The sequence below is a fragment of the Gymnoscopelus microlampas genome (assembly GCF_963454915.1).
Source record: "Gymnoscopelus microlampas genome assembly, chromosome: 2".
Classification (NCBI taxonomy): Eukaryota; Metazoa; Chordata; class Actinopteri; order Myctophiformes; family Myctophidae; genus Gymnoscopelus; species Gymnoscopelus microlampas.
Window position 1 is genome coordinate 60686667 of NC_139939.1, and position 14154 is coordinate 60700820.

The 14154-nt window shown below is 41.2% G+C and overlaps 1 long non-coding RNA gene across 1 annotated transcript; it reads left to right on the forward strand.

Annotated features, from left to right (window-relative positions):
- The first annotated feature begins 6141 nt into the window (after positions 1-6141).
- Positions 6142-7176, forward strand: LOC311061445. Its single transcript, XR_014602391.1, has 5 exons — positions 6142-6173; positions 6288-6385; positions 6519-6541; positions 6641-6662; positions 7149-7176. It is a non-coding gene; the product is annotated as an uncharacterized lncRNA (long non-coding RNA).
- The last annotated feature ends 6978 nt before the right edge of the window (positions 7177-14154 follow it).

Genomic DNA, 14154 nt, shown 5'->3' on the forward strand with positions numbered 1-14154 from the left:
TTTACAATGTAGGTATTTAGCATACGCATATAATGTTAACATAAATAGAGTGCAGGCGATAGAGAAGAAATAATGTTATTGGTACATATAGAAACAGTCTATCAAGATTTGAAAAAATATCTCTATTATAGAGACAGAATCTTTATCCACTATTCCATATACCAAATATCCTCACGTTATAGTGATACAAATTTAAAATAAATATTGACCCATGTAATCCTTACCCTAGTCTACTTCCATGACTGGTCCATCATCGTCTGTGCTTCTGGATGTGATTGGAGACGTGAGACTATCGATGCTGACTGATGAACAGTTGAGGGACAGTGGTGTCATCAAGACGTGGTTCTCTGGACGTTTGAGAGGGCTCCTGTCATCTGCATTGGGAAGGTTTCTTCAATGCCTCAGCAGCAGAAACCTCAGCAGTCACACATCAGCAAATGTAAGTGTTGAGCTGGATGTTTTTTAGCCCTGTTTGCGGCAGGGCTCTAAGGCACTTTAAGGCAGTACCACTTGTACTAGAAGTGGTAACCAGTAGTTGACCTACCAGACCACATGATCTCTAAATTTCTCAATAGAGCAGGGACATCAAAATAACCTTTTACAGTATGCACTTCAAAGTTACAATGTAGCTTTAAGTCAAAATTATTTTAAACGTTTTTTGTTCCCCTATCTATACTAATCAATCATTCAGAGAGACTCATTGAAGGCAAGTATTTCTCATTCTGTCTTATGTTTTCTTCACAGATTGCAGGAGTTTAGCCATCAGTTTGACAACATGACCTCACAGCAGCAGCATTTGGTCCTGATGAAACTAATCCTCCCTTTCCTGTCCCAGTCAGGTAACTATAACATCTCAATAACAGATCGTATGGAAAATGTATTATTTCTAGATACCTTTCAGTTTGAATATGTTTCATTCTGATCTGTCCCCTCCAGGCCAAGGCTGTGTGTCCAACAACAGTGTTCACTGGTTGCAGAACAACTTTGGGCCTTTCTCAAGTCTTGTTTCTGTCAGAGAATTCCTGAAGCTCAACCCAGGCTTCTCCCCTGTAAGACCTCATCACCTATAAAACACCAAAGAATGATTAGACCTATATTAATTACTAGATTGTTTTAAATAAAATACAATCCAGCAATTAATTAGGTTTCGAGAGCCTGTAAGGCTTCGAACCCTATTACATTCCTTGGCTTTCATTATTCTTCCGCCGTTTTTGCCAGTTCTGGCCTAACCGCCTGGTCACTTCTTATGAAATTCGGCAATATGGTAGAGGGCTATGCCAAACGGCGAAAACCCGAAACTCACAACCATTGGCCAAAGGGTGGCGCTGTAGCACTCAATTGAAATATGCCAACTTTGAACAGGTACAGCTCATGCCCTGTTCGACCTACAGCCATGAAACTTCGATACACACATGCGTCTCCTCATGCCTAACAACTTTCGCTGTTTGACTTTTGACCTCTGACCTTTAGATCTCCCACCATTTCGAATTCTATGAAAAGCAGTAAAAAGCAGTAAAAAAATCACTTCTCCTGGGATTTATGAGCAATCTGTACGAAACTGTATACACATGAACTTTGGACCAATGCCGACAAACGTAACTTAGCGGATTTTCCATAAGTGAAAACGTTAAGCTTTTATAAGCCAATGAAAATTGCAGCTTTTTTTAAATTATTCATCTGCCCCTAACACATACATGCAGACTCACATTTGTTTGACACTTTGCAATATTGTAGAGGGTCCTTCCAAGTATCACTGAAACCAATCTTACTCCAATTGGTCAAAGGGGGGCGCTATAGCAATTTTTTGAAAATGCAAACTTTAAACAGGCAAAAGTCATGCCTCGTTTGGCCGACAGCCGTTAAACCTGCTTACACATGTGCCTTGACTCATGAGGAACACATGTATCACTTTGACCAGTAAGCTCTGCCCTTAGATTGTCTGCAATTTTGAGCAGTTTGAAAAACATTTAAATCCAGGATTTCTGAGCAATTTGCATGAAACTGTGTCAAATACATGTTTGAGGCCCTTTTTCACAGGTTCAGGTGTGTTGGTTCAATAGCTTGATCGCTTAATCATCTGCCTTGAAACCATAGGGTAGCCGGTTCGAATCCCACCTCAGGTAGACTTAATTAGGTTTCGAGAGCCATCAGGCTTCGAAAGCTATTACATCTCTACACTTTCACTATTATTAGGTTTCGAGAGCCTATCAGGCTTCGAACCCTATTACATCTCTACACTTTCATTAGGTTTCGAGAGCCATCAGGCTTCGAAAGCTATTACATCTCTACACTTTCACTATTATTATTATTCTTCCGCCGTTTTTGCCAGTTCTGGCCTAACCGCCTGGTCACTTCTTATGAAATTCGGCAATATGGTAGAGGGCTATGCCAAACGGCGAAAACCCGAAACTCACAACCATTGGCCAAAGGGTGGCGCTGTAGCACTCAATTGAAAATGCCAACTTTGAACAGGTACAGCTCATGCCCTGTTCGACCTACAGCCATGAAACTTCGATACACACATGCGTCTCCTCATGCCTAACAACTTTCACTGTTTGACTTTTGACCTCTGACCTTTAGATCTCCCACCATTTCGAATTCTATGAAAAGCAGTAAAAAGCAGTAAAAAGCCTACTCCTCCTGGGATTTATGAGCAATCTGTACGAAACTGTATACACATGAACTTTGGACCAATGCCGACAGACGTAACCAAGCGGATTTTCCATAAGTGAAAACGTTAAGCTTTTATAAGCCAATGAAAATTGCAGCTTTTTTTAAATTATTCATCTGCCCCTAACACATACATGCAGACTCACATTTGTTTGACACTTTGCAATATTGTAGAGGGTCCTTCCAAGTATCACTGAAACCAATCTTACTCCAATTGGTCAAAGGGGGGCGCTATAGCAATTTTTTGAAAATGCAAACTTTAAACAGGCAAAAGCCATGCCTCGTTTGGCCGACAGCCGTTAAACCTGCTTACACATGTGCCTTGACTCATGAGGAACACATGTATCACTTTGACCAGTAAGCTCTGCCCTTAGATTGTCTGCAATTTTGAGCAGTTTGAAAAACATTTAAATCCAGGATTTCTGAGCAATTTGCATGAAACTGTGTCAAATACATGTTTGAGGCCCTTTTTCACAGGTTCAGGTGTGTTGGTTCAATAGCTTGATCGCTTAATCATCTGCCTTGAAACCATAGGGTAGCCGGTTCGAATCCCACCTCAGGTAGACTTCATTATAATTGCATTGCACACAACATGACTATATCAATGAATACATGTGCAATTGTTAAAGATGACGAGAAATGCATACTTGAAAGTAGTTATTTTCAATGTTTGACGTACTTCATTCGCGCTTTTGTTTTGTTTTGTTGGATTCTCCCTTTTCACTGTCTAAGGCTCTGTATTAGATAGCTCCACCAGTAGAGTGTGAGTCTTATGTGCCGAAGGTCCCTGGTTCGAATCCCACTTATTACAGTTCACATTTAAATTGCATTGTACAAAACATGACCCTGTTAATTCAGACATGTGCAATGTTTAGACAATAACACGAAATGCTTTTGAGAGTAGTTGTTTTTTATGTATGACATACTTTCTTGTGAAAATAGCCGATCTACAATCTCACACCTTTTTAGATAGCAACGCGTTGTGAGCTTGTAGATCGACTATTTTCCACTAGTTTCCATTCCGAAATATATTGAGCAGTTTGAAAAACATTTAAACCAAGGATTTCTGAGCAATTTGCGTGAAAGTGTGTCATGTGTGTGAACTCCCTTTTCACTAGTACAGGTCTGTTGGCCCAATGGCTTAATCATCTGCCTTGAAAACATAGGGTTCCTGGTGCGAATCCCACGTCATGTAGAATTCATTATAATTGCATTGCACACAACATGACTGTATCAATGAATGCATGTGCAATTGTTAACCAGTAAACTCCGCCCTTAGATTGTCTGCAATTTTGAGCAGTTTGAAAAACATTTAAATCCAGTATTTCTGAGCAATTTGCGTGAAAGTGTGTCATGTGTGTGAACTCCCTTTTCGTCAGTTCGGGTCTGTTGGCCCAATGGCTTAATCATCTGCCTTGATACCAGAGGGTCGCTGGTTCAAATCACACCTCATGCAGACCTCAACTCAATTGCATTGCACACAACATGACTGTATCAATGAATAAACATGCAATTGTTAGTTGTTGTTGTTAGTTGTTTTTTATGTATGACATACTTTCTTGTGAAAATAGCTGATCTACAATCTCACACCGGAAGAACCTATAGGACGGAAAAACCTATAGATATCAACAGACACCATCAGGGAGGCCATATCTTTAGCTCAATGAGAAGAGAGGCAGCCTGTGAATCCATAGGTCGCTGGTTCGATCCCTGTCCCCAACAATGCGTTGAGGTGATCATCATTTGGAATTCCCCCTATTCCCATGGATTGGATCCACCCCTCTCACCTGCTCTCACTCATCACCAATCACACCTGCCACATGCACAGTACAATTTTTAGGTACTTTTACTTTACTACTCTACTCTACTCCAATTACAGCAGATGACAGCTTTAGTTACTTGTTACTTTGCAGATGTAATTATTAATACAACACCTACAGTAACCACATACAGCCGATCTACAATGTGACGCGTTATGAGCTTGTATGTATATAATAAGCAACCCATGCTGTATGATAACTTACCACATATGAAATCCAATTCTGTCTATCCAATGGCTCAGTCTGTACTGTGGCCATAGCTGAGTGGTTAGTGAGCCCACCTAGGGAGCCAGAGGCCGTGGTTGCCCCAGGTACGAATCCAGGCCAGGCCAGCAAATGTGTCGATGAAATGAAATGTGTCCCTGAGCAAGACTCTTAACCCCTAATTGCTCACAGGCCCTCATTGGAAACAAGACCGCAAGGACTTTCATGAACGGACCTGGAATTATCCTTATCCTTTACACTGTCTACCCACAAGTCTATAGGTCCCTGGTTCAAACCCCAATTTAACCGGTCCAAATATAATTTACTGAACAAAAATCATGACTTTGTTAATTAATGCATGTTCACTTCTTCTCTCTCGCTCTCTCTCTTACTGCCTCTCTTTCTCACTGCCTCTCTCTCTCTCTCTCTCTCTCTCTCTCTCTCTCTCTCTCTCTCTCTCTCTCTCTCTCTCTCTCTCTCTCTCTCTCTCTCTCTCTCTCTCCCACTCTGTCACTGTCTGTCTGTCTGCCAGTCTGCCACTCTGTCACTGTCTGTCTGTCTGCCACTCTGTCACTGTCTGTCTGTCTGTCTGTCTGTCTGCCAGTCTGCCACTCTGTCACTTTGTCACTCTGTCACAGTCTGTCTGTCTGCCAGTCTGCCACTCTGTCACTGTCTGTCTGTCTGCCAGTCTGCCACTCTGTCACTGTCTGTCTGTCTGTCTGCCAGTCTGCCACTCTGTCACAGTCTGTCTGTCTGTCTGCCAGTCTGCCACTGTCTGTCTGTCTGCCAGTCTGCCAGTCTGCCACAGTCTGTCTGTCTGCCAGTCTGCCAGTCTGCCACTCTGTCACTGTCTGTCTGTCTGCCAGTCTGCCACTCTGCCACTCTGTCACAGTCTGTCTGTTTGTCTGTCTGCCACTCTGTCACAGTCTGCCAGTCTGCCAGTCTGTCACAGTCTGCCAGTCTGCCAGTCTGCCACTCTGTCACTGTCTGTCTGTCTGTCTGCCAGTCTGCCAGTCTGCCACAGTCTGTCACAGTCTGCCAGTCTGCCAGTCTGCCACTCTGTCACAGTCTGCCAGTCTGCCACTCTGTCAAAGTCTGCCAGTCTGCCAGTCTGCCACTCTGTCACAGTCTGCCAGTCTGCCATTATTCTCGAAACCGCTCATTGCTGCTTGCAGCTATATTTGTTCTTGTTTTTCTTGTGCAGCTGGAGGCTGAAAAGCTCCTGTCTCCAAAGCAGAGTGCAGAACTTGTGGTGTTGCCTCTTGCTCAGAAAGACGTCATAAATGCAGTGTTTGACTACCTGACTGCATCTCCAAATGAGAAAGGATTGGCTGAGTTTGTGTCCCACCTTGTCTCTGGGAAGGTAAAAACAATAAAGTAAAGATAATAGAAACAGTAACTGTGCACATTTGGTTTGAAATTATAATGTCTTTTTGTAACTTTTCAAGAAAACATTTCCTGCTCATCATACAAAATAATGTAAGTGTATATATCCGTCAATCCATCAATATATTGTGGATTTTGAAGACTTGGTAGATGGGATTCCATTCATTATTATTAGCTGAAGTTAACCCCCGACTTGTTGATCTTCAGTTTCACCAGACTGGACCAGGCCTTGCCTACTCTTCCTCTGGGTGTAGCATCATCCATCACATACAACAAGCTGGCTTTATTCCAGCAAGTTCCACCAGGTGAGATCTTCTATCAAAAGGACGTAAAGTGATATTTAACTTAGTTGTTATGGTGTTGCAATGGTCATTTTGTTATGCCATGGTGTTTTAAGAGTGAACCAAGGCCTTACAGTATTTGCACTTTTATTCTTAGGCTGCATCATATACAGTGGAGAGGTATTTGCCTTAATTTTGTTTTCAAATTTTAAACGTTAAGTAGAGTATTATTTAAATGTCATCAAATTCACAACTATTTCCCCCCCTTTTTCCCCCAAGTGCAACTTTATTCCAGCAAGTGGTAAGTGTTGTATGCTTTTCTTGACCTAGTAGTTTGTGAAACATTGTCAAGTATGGCAATCCAAATGTATTTGTAAATGCAAATTTCATACACAAAGGCAATATCAATATTCTTTACATAAGGCATTTAAAGAGAGAAAAATATGTCAAGAAACAAATAGAAGATAGAGTATGGAGAAAATGCATAAAACATTATGGTCAAAGTGCAGTTATAGTTTAACTTTTTCAGTCAAGTTGAACAATATCAGCAATAAATGTGCCTTCATCAAGAGTGTTGTATGTATATAGGAGCATCTGTCCTTATGTTCAGGCATCAACACATGGAACTTATGTCATTACTAGTTTTGTGTTTCAAAAACACGCGTCAGAGCCGCCATGCCTTCCTAAATCCCTTTGAACAGAAATTGTTTCCAAACCACTTACATTCCCAGAACATATTCTCTAGTTATTTTTTTCAATCCTTAATTCGTTTGCACTGTTTTCACAGAAGCAGACATTTGTCTTGGAGTTAACAGGTGAATTTTATTTCTCAGATTTATTTAATAAATAATCATGTTGTTGTAATGTAGGAAATGATTGAACCTTTTTTTCCTTTCCTTTACCAAAGCACTGCACTACAGCTCCTCCTCAATAGCGGGCAGATGAGTGGAAGTTTTTGTGACTATGGCATTGAAGATTATGCTTGTGCTTCAGTAAGTCACTTAAGTCCCTCATTGTAGAATGCCTGTCAGTGACGCCTAGTGGCCTGACATGGTACTTACCACTGACAGTCTATTTAGTCAGTAGAGTGTTTGACATAAGCAGGACCAGTCAGACACGAAGATCTCTGTATGTTTCCTCCTGTTCCCTTGTTCCTTGATCCCCTATCCTTTGTGCGTCCATGAAACGATACCACACATTCACCCTCACACATTCATACTGTTGTAAGACCAATAACCCAATGCCCTTTGGAGAGAAATAAATGATTGGAAAGAAATCCCTTCTCCATACCCCCCTGATTCTCTGACCGGAATCTAGTCCATATTCGCCGCCTCAACCAGTATATTCTATATAAAAGTAAACAGAGGTGTCCCCCTTCGTACACTCATATTTTAAACAACAGAACCTTTTCTCATCTTGACTTCTTTAAACATTTCCTGTATTTCTTTCTGTTCTGCTCTCTCCATTTTCTCCACCCAGGTGTCCATGTTGACAGCACAGGATCTGGCAGCAGTGATGAAGTGTAACCAGTCCCCCAGCTCCACTGGTTCCAGACCAGTCTGGAAGCTGTTCTTGTCCAAGTCCTTTGGGGTGTTGGATGCATCCTACCTATTTATAGGTAGGATGTGATGTCATGCTGTCGTGAGATTACGTCACACTGGCGTGTCTCATCGTGATGTCACGACCGTGATGTCATATGACGTCACACTGGCTACATACTACGTCACACTGGCGTTGTCATCGTGATGTCAGATTACGTCACACCGTCACACTGGCGTCGCATACGGACAACCGACATGGCGCAGGATTCAAATTGTATATATATAGATAAGTATTGACCTGGAAGCTATTATTCATCATTATAACCCAATCACATTAATGTGCTAATGTAATTCACTTTGAATATTGGTTTGATCTGACATGTTGTTTGATTTAAGAGTTTAGGTCCCCATAAGGTTAAGTCATACTCACAATGATAACTTTCCTCTAGATTCTAGAATAATAAGTCCGTCATAGAGAAGATTATTTCTCATTGTGTTTTTGTTTAATTCACAGTTTGAAGGAGTTTAGCCATCAGTTTGACAACATGACCTCACAGCAGCAGCATTTGGTCCTGAAGGATCTAATCCTCCCTTTCCTGTCCCGCCCACTGTCAGGTACTGACTAACTACATTATCTCAATAATAAATAATGAGTCTATGGGCTCTTTTTAATGGATAATTTACTATTGACTGACATTTTCATACACCCTTTTGTTTGAAAGGGATAGTTCACCCCATGGAGACTTCATGGATATTTTGTTGTTTTTGTCGCATTCCTTAGCCAATAATTTGATGACCAGTGGACCGGTAGGCAGCGGTTCCGGTAGCAGACATAAAGGAGACCCTGTGTGTCCTACCGGAACTGCTGCCGGTCATCAAATTATTGGCTTAGGAATGCGACAAAAACAAAAAAACGTCCACGAATTCAAGTCTCCGTGGAGTGACTAATCGATAGAAAAAAAGTCATTTTGGGGGTGAACTATCCCTTCAATGTTTCATTCTGATCTGTCCCCTCCAGACCGAGGCTGTGTGTCCAACAGCAGTGTTGACTGGTTGCAGAACAACTTTGGGCCGTTCTCAGTCCTTGTGTCTGTCAGAGAATTCCTGAATCTCAACCCGGGCTTCTCCCCTGTAAGATTTATAACTTATAGACTTAAGCTTATACACACATAACATGGAAAAATTATTAAACATACACGTAATAGGTAATTACTTATTATATTATTACTTAATATAATATATAATATATATATATGTTACTGTAATATAAAATAATAATAATATTTTTCTGTATGTTTTTTCCCGGTCCAGCTAGTTCCACCAGGTGAGATCTTCTAGATCTGCTGTATATGTTTACACTTCATTTGCAATGGTCATTTTGCTTAGCCATGGTGTTCTTAAAATTGAACCAGATCCTTATTATATCCAATTTTCTTTTCTTAGGCTGCACAATATACACCGGAGAGGTAAGTACCTTCATTTGAATTTAAGCATTACATCTTAAGCAGAGTAGTGGCTCATTGTCTGCTAATTCACAACCATTTCAATCTTTTTTTCCCCCAAGTGCAATGTTACTCCTACAAATGGTAAGTATTATATACATTTTCTTGACTTATTCATGTTAAATATATTTGTTTGTTTTGTTAATTATTATCATTAATCCATTTACTCCTCCTTTGTCTTTTCAGAAAAAGACATTTGTGCTGGAGTAAACAGGTATGTTTTCTGAGGCAACTCTTCTGATCAGATTTATTTTCATGTAGAATCATTTTGTAAGAAAAAAAATATTTTATTTTCCAATCTTATAAAGCACTGCACTACAGCTCCTCCTGAACAATGGACAGATGAGTGGACGTTTGTGCGACTACGGCATTGAAGAATACGCTTGTGCTTCAGTAAGCCACTAATTATGTCTCTCATATTTAACTCAACAGTAGGCTACTCTTTCTCATCTTGACCTCTTTCAACTTTTCCTGTATTTCTTTCTGTTCTACTCTCTCCATTATCTCCATCCAGCTGTCCCAGTTGACAGCACAGGATCTTGCAGCAGTTTTAAAATGTTACCAGTCCCCCAACTCCACTGGTTCCAAACCAGTCTGGAAGCTGTTCCTGTCCAAGGCCTCTGGTGTGCTGGATGCAGCTCTGGATCTTCTTGCCAACACGGTAAAAGATTTAGTTATAACTAGACACAGAAAACAAAAACAAATAACTGCTAGGAACAACTATAGGATGTATTGCATTTTTTTCTTAACTGACCAGGAGTTGCTATTGGAAAATGAAACTACTCTCCCAAGTTATGAACTCAAAATACCATTATAATACCATTTATAATCCCAATGTCCTTATCTTTAAAATAAAACATTTACTAATATAAATCTTGTGATAAACATTTGTGAAGAATTCTGCTTGCATCTCCCCGTTCCTTGTAGACATTTAACCCTAGCAACCCTGCAACATCGCTGATTCTGGATTCCATTGGAGAGATCCGATTGGACACCTTCAGCTCAGACAACTTTGAGAAACCTGTGTTCATTGATCTGTGATTCAAGCAAAGGCTCAGCCCATTCCTGCCAGCTGTGTCCAAAGATTTCCTGTCCTGTCTCACCACTAAAAACCTAAATTGCCTCTCCTACCAAGCCCTGTAAGTGTCATAGCCCCCAACACTGTAACTGTTGTACATAACCTGGCTGTGAGCTTCACTGTTGTGTTGTACCAGAGTGCTCCACTCATACACACAGTATATGCTGTACCTTAGACCTGTTCTTTGCCACAATAGCCAACGATCAGTAAACTCAAACAATATGAATGTAACTATACAAGGGCCCCTATGCTAGGGATGTTCATAGTTGAGCTGCGTGGTTCATTGGCAGATGACCACCATCGGTAGTGTAGAAGTTATGTATATGTGTTACATTATGTAAGTTATGTATATGTGTCTGTATACATTCATTCAATACAACATTTTACCAATCACTTTGCTGCTAAACTAAATACAATATAATGAATGACCTTTCAACTGCTCCCTGTCAACCACAGTGTTGAGGTCTTGGGTGAGCACCAGTCACAGATGGAGCCTTCCAGACCGGTCACTGTGTACCTGTACTTCATCAAGGCCTTCCTCACCAGGAACACAACCACAGGTTAGGACTTCCATTCATCCTAACTGCAAATCAATGGCACAAGCTTGATGAACACCTTATATCCTACAGCAGTGATTATCTATATTTCAAAGACCCCCAATTATGCATTGATTAGGCCACAGACCCCCATTTGATACATTTTCTATTTCAAAGTCCTCAATATAACTCTATGGGTGTACACGTTTCTACACTCTTGAGTTACGGACCATTAAGTCTACCAGTTGTATTCATTAAAATAAGAACCAGAATGTAGCTTTTCAGATTCAGATTCAGATTCAGATTCAGATGACTTTATTTATCCCCGGGGGGCAATTCAGTTTCTACGGATCTCACCATGACATGACATACGTAGAGCAACAGTAAAAACACAAAACAGAGAACGCTCATATTGATCGACCTAGTACATTGTACATTGTTCCTTGTGTTAAGAGTAGAGCAGCAATGCATAGAAAAAGACATAGATATATGTATTCAAAAACACACAGTAGAAAAAAGTACATAAGGTGCGTATACATAGTGCAGGTTTTTAAATAGTTGCATACTGTCGTTGAGGTATACACACATAAATAAATAAAAAAAGCACTTCAGTTATTTATCAGCATTTAGCAGCCGAATGGAATGTAGCTTTTAAAATAATAATGATCTTAAAATAAAAAATGAAATATCCACATTGATGTATTATGTACTTCCTGGTCCAGATCCTAGCTGTAGTTCACAATATCCAGCCAGTGGAGAATGGTTGCAGAAGAACTTTGGAGCCTTTGCTGCTGTTGTCTCATTCCGTGACCTAGGGACGCTCTACTCCAACTTTTCAGCGGTATTGTTTACAGTTTTTTTTATAGAATAGAATTTGTTTCCTGTCTTAAAATCTCTATGGTACGCTGTTCATTTTAAATCTCTCTACACTGTTTGTGATATTGTGTATCCACTCACTGTTCGTGTGTGTGTGTGTGTGTGTGTGTGTGTGTGTGTGCGTGTGCGTGTGCGTGTGCGTGTGCGTGTGCGTGTGCGTGTGTGTGTGTGTGTGTGTGTTGTATGCTTGCATGGTTGCAGATGGACGCCCTGACCCAGCTTACAGTGACACAGTTAGCAGAGGTCTCGTCCACACCTGGTCAGCTCACCTCATCTTCTCAGGTCGCCATGGTGATGAACCACGTTCCCAACAAACACCTCACAGCATTCTTCGATGACTTCTCGCCTGCCATCCTGGTGAGAGGGGGACACATTTCAACATTAAACTGCCTTTTCCAGTGATGGAAAGTAATTAAGTATATTTAGACGGTAGAGGTATATTTAGATGTAGAGGTACTTTGACTTTACTTGAGTATGTCAATTTTTCAATACTATACTATACTTCTACTACACTGCATCTCAGAGGCAAATCTAGTACATTTACTCCACTACAATCATTTGAAAACTTTAGTTACTAGTTACTTTGCAGATTTGGATTATCAATACAAAACATATGTATAATATTAACCAATTACTTACTTAATCTCCATTTCATTACTCTCTTTTTTCTGCAGGCTCATGAGAGTTCGTTCCCCGCTACAGTGAGGTCTGCCATGTTGCAAGTCGTGTTTGACCGCGCCAACCTCTCTGAGCCCTCTGTGGAAGACAGCAGTGTGCAAGCGTGGCTCCAGATGCGCCTACGCCCCCTACTGGTTGACCTCTCACCGAGCCATGTCGGCCCTTACTTCAGCATTGTGGCAGGGAGGAGCTGTGCCACAGAGCAGCAAGCGTAAGTGGAGCACCTTTACCTGTTCTTTTCCTTGGGGATTGGGGGATTGCCCTTGGCCTTTAGCTGAACGTTTTTTTGTGGGAAACATTGGGTGTATTCCCAGTGGGTGAGAGATCATGGGGTAAAAAGTATTATATTATCTTGTAATATAATACTATAATATAATATATCCTGGTTGACACACTTACTTTTTTATTGTTGTTGACCTACAAACTAGTGGCACAGCAACAATATCTTTAGAATTTGACCTTTTAGTATGCCTTCTCTTTTTGTGATGCAGAGTTACTGTCCTGAATGTGATTCTATCAACACTTGGGGACGTCACACAGACGGAGATACACAATCACATCATTCAGTCTCTCAAAGGTAAAGGACGACCACAAAGTAAACACTGTAGCTCATGAATGAATGAATGAATGACAGGCAGCATTCTTACTGTACATCTATCTCCCCTGTTCTTATAGGATCAACTCCTCTCCGCTGCTATGGTGACAACTACAACCACCGTTTCTATGGTTTCCTGGAGAGCTCATTCATGGGATTCCAGTTCCCCAACCTGTCCACGTTCATGTCGCTCATGCCCAGCGACAGGATGCCTCAGGTGTGTGTGTGTGTGTGTGTGTGTGTGTGTGTGTGTGTGTGTGTGTGTGTGTGTGTGTGTGTGTGTGTGTGTGTGTGTGTGTGGAGGGGGGGGGGGATAACCAGTGGTCTAAAGTGACTAAGTACAAGTACTGTACTTGAGTACAATTTTGAGGAATTTTTCCTCTTTTTTTCCCCCCTTTTGCTTCTACTTCACTACATCTCAGAGACAATTTTTGTAAAAAAAAATCCAAGATAAAATACGCTAAAGACCTGAAAGTGCAGCACAAAATAGACGCTCAGGGTATCATCACGTTGCTGTGGTTTCCAGCATAGCGGTAACGCAGCGCTCCTATTGAAAACAATTCAAAACATACGCTGCACTCAGGGGAAAAAAACGCCTTGGTGGACACACAGCCCCTATGAGAGAAATGGCTGCTGTGTGAATAATGCTCACGTTTCCGTTATGCTACTGTAACTGTGTCTTCAGCTGCTGAACTCCATGCCACCTTCAGACCTTGGCAGTTTCCTCCGTCGCCCTGGTATTGTTGACGATGAGGGACAACTCTGCCAGATCTACCAGAACTACGTTCAGACTACTGTGTTCCTGGAGAACGTAGGCACTACACAACCACAGAGCAGACACTCATGTGTATATATAGTGTATACATGATACTGCACACAGTGCAGTTGTTCTAACATTTTCATGTCAAGGACCCCCAAATTGCTATGTATTTGGACGTAGACCCCCATTTGGCTGCAGTCCAGAGACCCCATAAGAGAAGATTTGTT